Source organism: Vulpes vulpes, chromosome 4 (assembly GCF_048418805.1).
Source record: "Vulpes vulpes isolate BD-2025 chromosome 4, VulVul3, whole genome shotgun sequence".
Lineage (NCBI taxonomy): Eukaryota > Metazoa > Chordata > Mammalia > Carnivora > Canidae > Vulpes > Vulpes vulpes.
In genome coordinates this window covers 23599655-23609786 of record NC_132783.1, presented here as the reverse complement: position 1 = coordinate 23609786, position 10132 = coordinate 23599655, and the positions used below count along the sequence as shown (strand labels likewise).

Here is a 10132-nt window from a genome sequence, read left to right as displayed (position 1 = left end):
TAGCAGGGCAAAGCCCAGATATCATTGCTAGTTTGACTGGGCCCTGGGGGCAGTGCACCCGGCACAACGCTTTAAAGTTATGCTTGCGAGCTGGTGAACTCCTATAATTTTTGCTGTCTGGTGTTTCTGCCAGCATCCTGAGGGCCTTATTTGTATGCGGGGAGGGCACAGCACCCATGGGGGACCATGTCTGCCGATCACTCCCCTGCTGTGACCAGTGCCATACAAGGAAAGGGCAGGCCTTGTCTTACTGTGTATTTCTTAAAAGTGACTATAACCATTGCATTAAATCTATGTTCCAAATACTCCTTTAGAAAACCCAAACCAAACCCGTTTTCCCTTTAGGAACCAGGAGGACGCTCCACATGTTTATATAGCACATTGTATATTATGTGCATGGCCGAATCACCGAAATTATCTGACAGGGCTGTATCTGTCTTCTTCCACTGGTCCTGGACCTCCTTAGATGATGGCATCATGTTCACCAATGGTTCGTGATCGAACGCCTCTTCTGGAATAATACCTTCTGCCTCCGATGTAAGGAACCGACGGGACACCCAGTGTCAGCACAATACCGCCCAGAGAGCTGCCAGTATCCACTCTGGATCCTGGATTTCCTTTAGAGCTAATAGCTGGTGTGATTGTGACTGATAAGAAAAGGCCGCGGCTGAACTGTCATGGGGATGGTCTCCGAGGCCAGTGTCGCCTGGGTTGTGTTCTGGGACCCTGAGCTGCTGGAGATCCTGTTGGCCCAGCCCCCAGCTGCTGGGATTCTGGCTGTAGCCACGTGTCTTGGAGATGGAGATGGCGGTTGGTCAGCGGGTTCCCGGAGCTGCTGGTGGCCTGGCTCCTAGACCTGGAGGTCACAGAGGTGACATTCCCTGTTGGTGGTTTCCTGAGGCATCGAATTCTCTGCATGCAGAGATCCGTGCAGGCGCGCGCTGTCCACAGGCGCCTGGAGCAGCGCCAGCAGGAGCAGCAGCGCCCAGGCCGAGTCCCAGGCCCCTTGTTCAGGGGCAGGACACACAGCCTCAGGGTCCCGCCCCAGCTCAGCTGCCTCCTTCAGGCGGGATTGAATGGGCGATTGATTTAATTCATCTCAGTGGGCAGAGATGACAGCGACATTTCCTTGTGTCTTTCCCTTTGGTGAACTAAGTCCTGTGATGTATGGCTGTGCACAGTTAGGGGTGGGTTACATGTCTGTCTGTCTATCGGTTTGCTTTCCTTCTTTCTTTCTCCTTCCTTCCTTCCTTCCTTCCTTCCTTCCTTCCTTCCTTCCTCCCTCCCTCCCTCCCTCACTCCCTCCCATTCTTTTTGTTTTTCAGAAAGGAAAAGCAAAGAAAAAGGAGCATGGTCATTCTTGCTGACAGTTTCCCTGACTCTTCCTCTAGCAACAGCATGGAACCAAGCAGGCTTTGGAGAGCTTTCCCTCCGCGACTTAGTTCCATGGGCCCATTTGTAGACTTTGGAATGTAGTGTGCTTGTAAACAGCTTTCCTGATCTTTCTTCATTTTTTTCTCTATTAAATTTAAATGCACATTATTGGGTATTTATATGCTATATTAAACTTTTATAAATATATTTTGCTTTGTTTCAATTCATGGTAGGACCAATGCCATATTGTACACAAAAGTGACATTTAATAATCCCTTGAAATACTTTGTACCTTGCCACACGTAAGATTTTTAATTCTGTTGACACCATCTGAATCCCATAGGAAACCCTATGGTAATTTTAACCCTAGAATGTCAGTAAACAACTGGAAAGATAATGTAAATAACACTGACACATCAGCTCCTGACAGCACACACTCACACTCACTCATCGGTGCACTCGTTCTGTTTTCGACCTCCCAGCATAGAGAAGTGTCTGTCCCCTCCTCTTTCTGAAGAACAAGCCTGTGTACCCCCTCTGATGAACACTTAGGACGTAGAGCATCCCCTCTCTTCATTTGATATTCACCCTCTGACACTGATGATCATTGTCATTGATATTAAATATTCAGACTTTTTCTTTTCAAAATTGTTCCCTCTTGATTCTACATCCCCTTTCGTCAGGGATCCCCTCTTTGCTTGGATATTCTAGATCTCCAGTTTTCTCACCTCCAATGTGCTCCTCTGCCCGCACTGAGATGGCTTCTGCCCTGAGCTTTCTAGTGACTCTCTCAGGCCACCATGCACTTTGTGTCACTAAAGCACTGCAGGCTTTTTGGAGCTCCTTCTGCTGATCTGCCCAGTGGCATTAGGGGTTGTTGACAGATGACAGATACCTCCCTCTTAAAGCACTCTCTTCCTTGACTTCACTGAAACCATCTCCTAGCCACTCATTTTTTTGTTCTATTTTTTTGCAGCTTATACGCTTTTTACCCAGCTATTAAATGTCTGAGTGCCTTCCACTTGCTCTACATTTGCATTTTCTCTTTTTCCTTTGCTAGATTCCTCTGTTCAGTCATCACAGGGCCAAGAAACCATCCTTGAACTCCAGATGAGATTAGCTCTCTCCATTATATACTCCAGTAGCACCATGTTCATCATTGTCCTTGCATTCATCAGGTTATTTTCCATTTCTTTGGTGGTTGATTAATGGCTTATCCCTACCTAGTCTGTAAGCTCTTTGAGGTTGGGTACTGTGCCTGCTTTATTTATTTCACTGTGATATACTTAGTCCTAGCATTACTCTTGCACATACGGGCTCATTTTTTTTTTCTCAAAAGAATTGTTTATCTATATAAGAAGTATTTCTTTCTTCATTAAAATAAAAAGAAGTAAAATTAAAAATGGTTGATATTGAATGACTATTGCTCTGAACTTATCTGAAGGCTATTTAATGTTACATTTTGGTCAAGGTTAACATGTTTTCATTGACTAGAAGGTGTATCAAGAGTCCTTTAGTTTTTTATCAGATAGATTCTATTGTAGCAATATAACAGACATCTGAAATTTCAAGTTTGATTGTATTAGTCTGGGCTCTCCGGAAAAGCAGAATCAATAGGATGTGTGTGTGTGTGTGTGTGTGTGTGTATATATATATATATATATATATATATATATATATATATATCTCACTCTAAGAATTGGCTAAGGTGGTTATGGAGGCTGACAAGTTCTGAGATCCGCAGGGTAAGCCAGCAAGCTGGAGACCAAAGGGAGCTGGTGCTGTACTAGTTTGAGTCTGAAGGCCTAAGAACCAGGAGAACTGAGGGTATAGCTCAGGTCAAAGACTCTCAAGCTCGAGACACAACCAGTGTTTCAACTTAGGTCCAAAGGCAGAAGAAAGCTAATGTCCCAGTTTGGAGGCAGTCAGGCAGGAGGAATTCTCAGGGGAGGGTTAGTCTTTTGTTCTGTTTGGGCCTTGAGCTGATTGGATGAGGCCCACCCATGTTGTGGCTAGCAAGTTCCTATAGTCAGTCAATGAATTCACATCTTAATCTCATTTGAATATATTCTCATGGATACACTCAGAATAATGTTTGACCAGATATCTGACACCCTATGATTCAGTCAGGTTGATACATAAAATATACCATCATATTGATCAAATGAACAAAATTTATTATAGATTTCTACTTTTTAGTCTTTTTTTTTTCTATTTCATTAGGGTGAGGTGGTTGCCTTATAATTTTCTTCAAATGCTGCAATTGACAAGGCATATTTAGATTTTTTTAAAAGATTTTTTTTATTTATTAGAAACAGCAAGAGAGAGAGAACATGAAGGCAGGTAAAGGCCGAGGGAGAAGCAAGCACACTACTGAGCAAAGAACCTGATGCAGGGCTGGATCCCCGGACTCCAGGATCACGAGCTGAGCCAAAGGCAGGGCATGTTGAATCTGTGCCTGACTTTTCAGTCACTCCACACATCGAAGCTGCTCTTTCAGTCTCCTTTTCTACAACTTGTCTGCAATACCCAGTGTTCTAGCTAGGTTTGTTGCTTACCATAATATAAGCTATGCTTGGTAATACTGTGACTTTGCTGACATTGTTTGCCCTATTTTAATAAACCCACTCCCTCTCAATCTTGTCTTGTCCCAAACTTTCCTAGTTTTCAAGGTTCAGAGTGAATCTCAAACACTGTTGTGAAACTGCCTCTGAAACTTCCATAGCTGCTGCTCTCCATGCAATTGTCTTGGCCCCTTTTACTTTTTATGGTAATTTAACCAGTTCCTATTCTGTTTCCACCAAAAGCATGTCAAGTCCTACAGAGCAGAAACTGGTATTGACTTTCTTGTGAGTGGTGGGGGGTGGGGGGGTCCTGCAGGATGGTGCACATGATGTGCTACAATAAATGCATTGAATGAACACTCGGTTTCTCTCATAGGTTTTTGAATTGACTTTTGGTATGTGAGTGGAGTGTGCTTGGCCTGATTCTGGTTCTCTTTCCAGGAAGCACATCTGCTTATCTACTCTGTCCTCTTATTTCCAGTCGGTTAAAATACTCTCAATTATTGGTTAACTTTTGATTTCTTAAGAATTTGTTGGGAATGGGAACTTGATTCCTCAGTCCTTTTTCTAGCAAGTTCCACTTTCCTGAATGACATTCTTGCCTTTATCATCTTATTAATTTACAGGAAAATGCCAGTTATTTTTCTTAGTTTTTAGTCCATTGGGTTCTTTGTGTCTGGCCCTCATGAGCAAGGTGTTGAGTCAGGTACTGAGATTTCTACATAGATGAATATGATGTAGTGCGTGCCCTCTGGGAGCAAGGAATCTTTGGGGAAGGGAGGAGGCAAGGGGAAGGAGAAATCTGTGTTTAGTGAAGTCTCCTGCCATTTAGAATAATATATATTTGGGGAATGATAATTTATATGTAATTTGAGGATATAATCCCTTCCCCCATGGAGTTTGCAGCCCAGTTGGCGGATGCATCTAAATAAATACAGATCAGGGTGGGAAATACTTTGATAGGGATAGCAAAGTTGGTTAGGGAGGCATGTGTGGGGAATCTGTTGCTCAAACTTGGTTATATAATAATTTGGTTGAAATTCTCTTTTCTGATGTGATATGGACCGGTACGTGGTCAGGTAATAGAAAAAGTTTGTGCTAGCAGGGAAAATAGAACTGATATTTCAACCATTTCATTTTAGTTTAAGTTTTGTAAGTATACATTGATTCTTTTTTAAAATAATAAATTTATTTTTTATTGGTGTTCAATTTACCAACATACAGAATAACACCCAGTGCTCATGCCGTCAAGTGCCCCCCTCAGTGCCCGTCACCCATTCACCCCCACCCCCCACCCTCCTTCCCTTCCATCACCCCTAGTTCATTTCCCAGAGTTAGGAGTCTTTATGTTCTGTCTCCCTTTCTGATATTTCCCACACATTACTTCTCCCTTCCCTTATATTCCCTTTCACTATTATTTATATTCCCTAAATGAATGAGAACACATTGATTCTTTAATTTTTAAAACTATGGGCAGCCTGGGTGGCTCAGCAGTTTAGTGCCACCTTCAGCCCAGGGCGTGATAGTGGAGACCCGGGATCCAGTCCCACGTCGGGCTCCCTGCATGGAGCCTACTTCTCCCTCTGCCTGTGTCTCTGTCTCTGTCTCTATCTCATGAATAAATAAACAAAATCTTTTAAAAAAAATAAAATTTATGACCAAAGCCTTCATGATTCTGAGCATAGGTTTTCTCACTAGAGTTTGCAACCATATATATTTTTTATAACCACTCCTTATAGTATTCAGTTTTGCTATTTTTATTTTTTTTATTTTTTATTTTTTTTAGTTTTGATATTTTTAAAGTAATATGAGTAAAGCCTCCTTCTTGTAAAGCAAGTGGAGTATAAACTCCTTCCAGACTTATGATTTTCCCCCATCTTTTATAATTGCTTTCGTTCTGTAACTTTTTTTGTTTTTTTCCTCTTTTTTTTCCTTCTGTAACTTGACAATTCTTTTTACAGATTTACCTTTGAGTGTTTTTTAAAAATATACAGCTGATTTTCTTAGAAACAAATGAATTTTTTTCTAACTCGTATATCTTTGGTTTATGTAATATTTGGTTAAGTTATCGATTAAAATATCTTGTACAAGTGTCATAAACATATGTGGGAACACACACAAGGGACTCTCGCGACACAAGCATGCTAGTCAAGGGCTGAGGACAGAGGTGTGCCCGTAAAGCAGAGAGCAGGCTGCCAACTGAGAAGACTTTGCTTTGGACGTCATTCAGCTGACTTGATGCCGTGTCAGGTAAATCTGGGAATGAGTTAAGTGGAGGTCAGTTAAAAAACTTCTGATGTAAAATAGAGCAAAAATGCTCTGGGAACACAATATGCTCTCTAATTGCTTGTCTATAAAATAGCCACTCTGTTCTCTGTGACATAATCTTATTCTAAAGTTTCTTGGCCTGTCGAGATTGGTAATTTATCTAAGTAAAATAGTTGAGGTATACCTTTTTTTTCCTGTGAAAAGTACCTGTTTCCTAGGATCAGATCACATGTTTTCTGTGTAACAGATTTTTCTTTTTATTCTTCTTGTCTTTTCTGTTGACTTTTTTTCCATGTCAGATTTTTTTTTTGTAAGATACTTTAAAGATTACTGTCTTTGCCTGAGCCCCTCAGAGAAACATAGCATATATGTTAGTGATTTGTGGTTGTTGTTTTTTATTTATGGACTTAGTTTTTTTGTCTAATATAGTATCCCATTCCTAGGAATCCTATTAAAATGTTTCCTTGCTGTGTGGCTGATTATTAGCTGTGATTAGAAACCATCAGAGACCATATTAGTGTCACCTGGATGGCTCAGTTGGTGAAGCATTTGACTCCTGATTTCACCTCGGGTCATGATCTCATGGATTGTGGGATCCAGCCCTGAGTAGGATTCCACACTCAGCAGGGAATCTGCTTCTCTCCTTCTTGCTCTCCCTCTTCCCCTCCATTGTTTTCTCTCTCACAAATAAATAAATAAATCTTTTTTAAAAGAAAAGAAAAGAAAAGAAACATTTACATTTGTTTGAAACTTCACTTTTTAATAGGACCCGATGAGTGTGCCGTAAATATGAAATTAACTTATTTTGCACAGTTCACTCTTTTGAATACACCTGTCATTTTTCTGCTTCACATAAATTTCCTTGATTAAAAGATGCTTCATTTTTACCAAGGGAATAATTTAAAAAGTATTATTTTGCTTAAGTCATTGTATCAGTCAACTTTTGCCAAGAAGACTGCTCAAACAAATAACCTTAAAGTCTTAGCGGTTTCTAGCAACAAAGATTTAGCTCTTGTCCATGCAAGTGTGGGGTACAGGAGCCTGTGACTCTTTCCAGCATTTGGTTCCACTTGATGTGTAAGGGAACAACACTTACAAGAGACATGCATTTTTCTGGCAGAAGGGAAAGAACAGTCCCCCAAACATGACGACTCTTAAAGCATTCTCTTGGACATGATTCACTTTGCTTCCAGTCACATTTCATGTGTCAGTACAAGTCATTTGGTCAAGCCTGATACAGTACACACCTCATACACACACACCACTCTGGGCTAGATCACAACTTGGTACAGTGCCCCCTCCTGGGATGGGAGTAAATAAATAGGAATGCAATGCTCTGTTACAGTCAGGTCTTTTTTTAGGTTTTAATAATAAATTTATTTTTCATTGGTGTTCAATTTGCCAACATACAGAAAACACCCAGTGTTCATTTTAAAGATTTTTTGTTTTGTTAGAGGAGTATTAAGGATATATTTTGTGAATTTTACTGTGGAAATAATTTTTTCCTGATATTTTTCAGCTTTATATTTTGAACTCTGTAGAACTGATGTTAATATACAGGTTGAGATTGAATTAGGATCTTTGTAAGGAAGAATTAAGTGAAAGGATATTACATATGGAATTCTTACTTCCTACTTCATTATATTTTATTTTCTCCACCTTTATCACTTGTCTCCTACTTCTATTGATAATTGAGCGGGAGTTCAAACTTTTTTCGTCCATACTGGTATAGTTTCAGTTTGTAACTGTAGGAATTTTGAAGACTATTTCCTATTGTATTGATTAGTCATTAGTCAATTTGGCTGGATAATCTGACGCTATCTACTACCATTTCAATACACTAAATTATGCCTTTGCCAATTTCATAGTCATGTTTTGTTTTTTTTTTTTTAACAGCATCCACATGTGGACAACAGTCTCCCAGCAAGTAAAGAGAAACCAAGTTAAGTCACAGACAGGTGCAGCTGAAATACCAAATCACGCATGGCCTTTTCTAGAGTTATATTTACTTGTGCACAGTGGGGACTATATTTCCTTACAAAACAAGAGATAGTTACATTTGCTGTTTTGAAATAGCAGAACTGAACCTCAAATGCATGAGAACATGAAATCTTAGTGGGGTATGGTACTTGAAAAGGGACAGTGGGCAAGTTGTCAGAGAAATTGGAGATTTGTGAGTGATGCTGGATGTTGGAAGGAGATAGGAAGTTTGAAAAGTAGATACATCTAGATATCCAGGAGTAAATGTTTTGTGATAGTGATGGAATCAGAAAGAATTAGACTGGAAGGCATTGTGAGTTTATTTGGTCCTAGCTATTGCCACAATACAGAAGCAGTTCCATTGGTAAAAGCTTATCAAATGGTGGCTTACATTATCCTGTGTAATTTCAGAGAAGTCCCCTCCCCCAATCTTCCAAGATTGTGTATTCCAGTTTTTCACTGTCATATCCCACTTAAGTGTGTTTCTTAATTCCATACCAACTATCCTTTTCAAAGGGTGAGGTCTGAGAGGGGCAGCAATGATCACATCATCCTGTATATGCATTTCTCTTTAACGTCATTAAAGCTCTTGGGAAAGATGTTATTTCACCTGTGATTGAATCTAGTTCTGAAAGGGATGAGATTACAAAGTCTACCTACACCATTTTACAGATTAAGTGAAAGAGTTTCAAAGATGATGAGACTCGCCCAAGGTGAAAGGGCCCAAATGGGAAAGCCAAAGCCAGAAGAACAATCTTGTCTCCTAATTAAGTGTTCTTACTTTGTATATGACATATAAGTGGCTATTTCATGAGTATATTAATATCAGATGTACATAACAGAATATAAGTTTTCTTCCTGCACATAACATTGAGGTAGCATAGTTAATAATAGGTGTCTGGCCAAAGAAAGGAAATTGTTTTGTGAGTCATTGAAAAGTAAGCATAAGAAATAAAAGAAATATATGAGGACAAATTCCATTTAGCTGTCAAACGCATTGGGTTGTTTTAGCCTCCTTTAAGAAATGTTTTATCCAGGAAAATTGAAAGCTATATATAGATTAACTCATTCTATTTCACTCCTGAGTTCACTACGCCTGTTCTTCTCATGGTTCTAGTTATAGGCTGGCTCTAGGATTTGCTAAGTGTGAGCTTTACAATTGTTTATCATCACTTAGTCTCAACTCTCCCATTGGTAAAATGTGCACAGCTTGGAGGTGTTCTTCTGGGAGATGGACCCAGATTTTTTTGAAATATTTTTAATAAATTAATTTTTATTGGTGTTCAATTTACCAACATACAGAAAAACACCCAGTGCTCATCCCGTCAAGTGTCCCCCTCAGTGCCCGTCACCCATATCCCCCCACCCCCCGCCCTCCTCCCCTTCCACCACCCCTAGTTCGTTTCCCAGGGTTAGGAGTCTTTATGTTCTGTCTCCCTTCCTGATATTTTTTGAATTTTTTAATCCATAATTACTCTTTTAGGTAGGTGCTATTGATCCTATTTTGTAGATAAGGTAATAAATGAAGTTAAGATAACCTTTCCTGAGGATACATTGCTAATAAGTTGTATACCAGAATCCCAAGTCAGGTCTATCTGATTCCAAGGCAGAGTCTCTCCACCCAGTGTACTTGGAAATGCACTTGACTTTTTCATCCATCTCTCAGAAGGTGAAAGCCTGATAAAGTACGTGATATTTTTAGACAATTGCCAAGTGCTATATCAATGTGAGGTATTGTTGTTTCTTTTATGTGTTCTTAGCCACTTATTGGAAAATAGCAGTACGATCCAAGGCATAAATAAGTTTTCTATTTTCTGCTTTATGGATGAGGAAATTGAGGCCCATGGGATAAGGAAGGATATCTACATAGGCAGAAAGTAAGAGAGTAGTGTCAGTTCCTAGTCTAGTTCTAAAGCCCATCGTCCAGTCTTTCTCCTTATTCTTCT

At 39.9% G+C, this 10132-nt stretch overlaps 1 long non-coding RNA gene across 1 annotated transcript; it reads left to right on the top strand.

The window, feature by feature from the left end:
• Positions 1-435: 435 nt before the first annotated feature.
• On the top strand, positions 436-8790 carry LOC140598537 (uncharacterized). The gene is made up of 2 exons (XR_012000977.1): positions 436-1483; positions 8103-8790. It is a non-coding gene; the product is annotated as an uncharacterized lncRNA (long non-coding RNA).
• The last annotated feature ends 1342 nt before the right edge of the window (positions 8791-10132 follow it).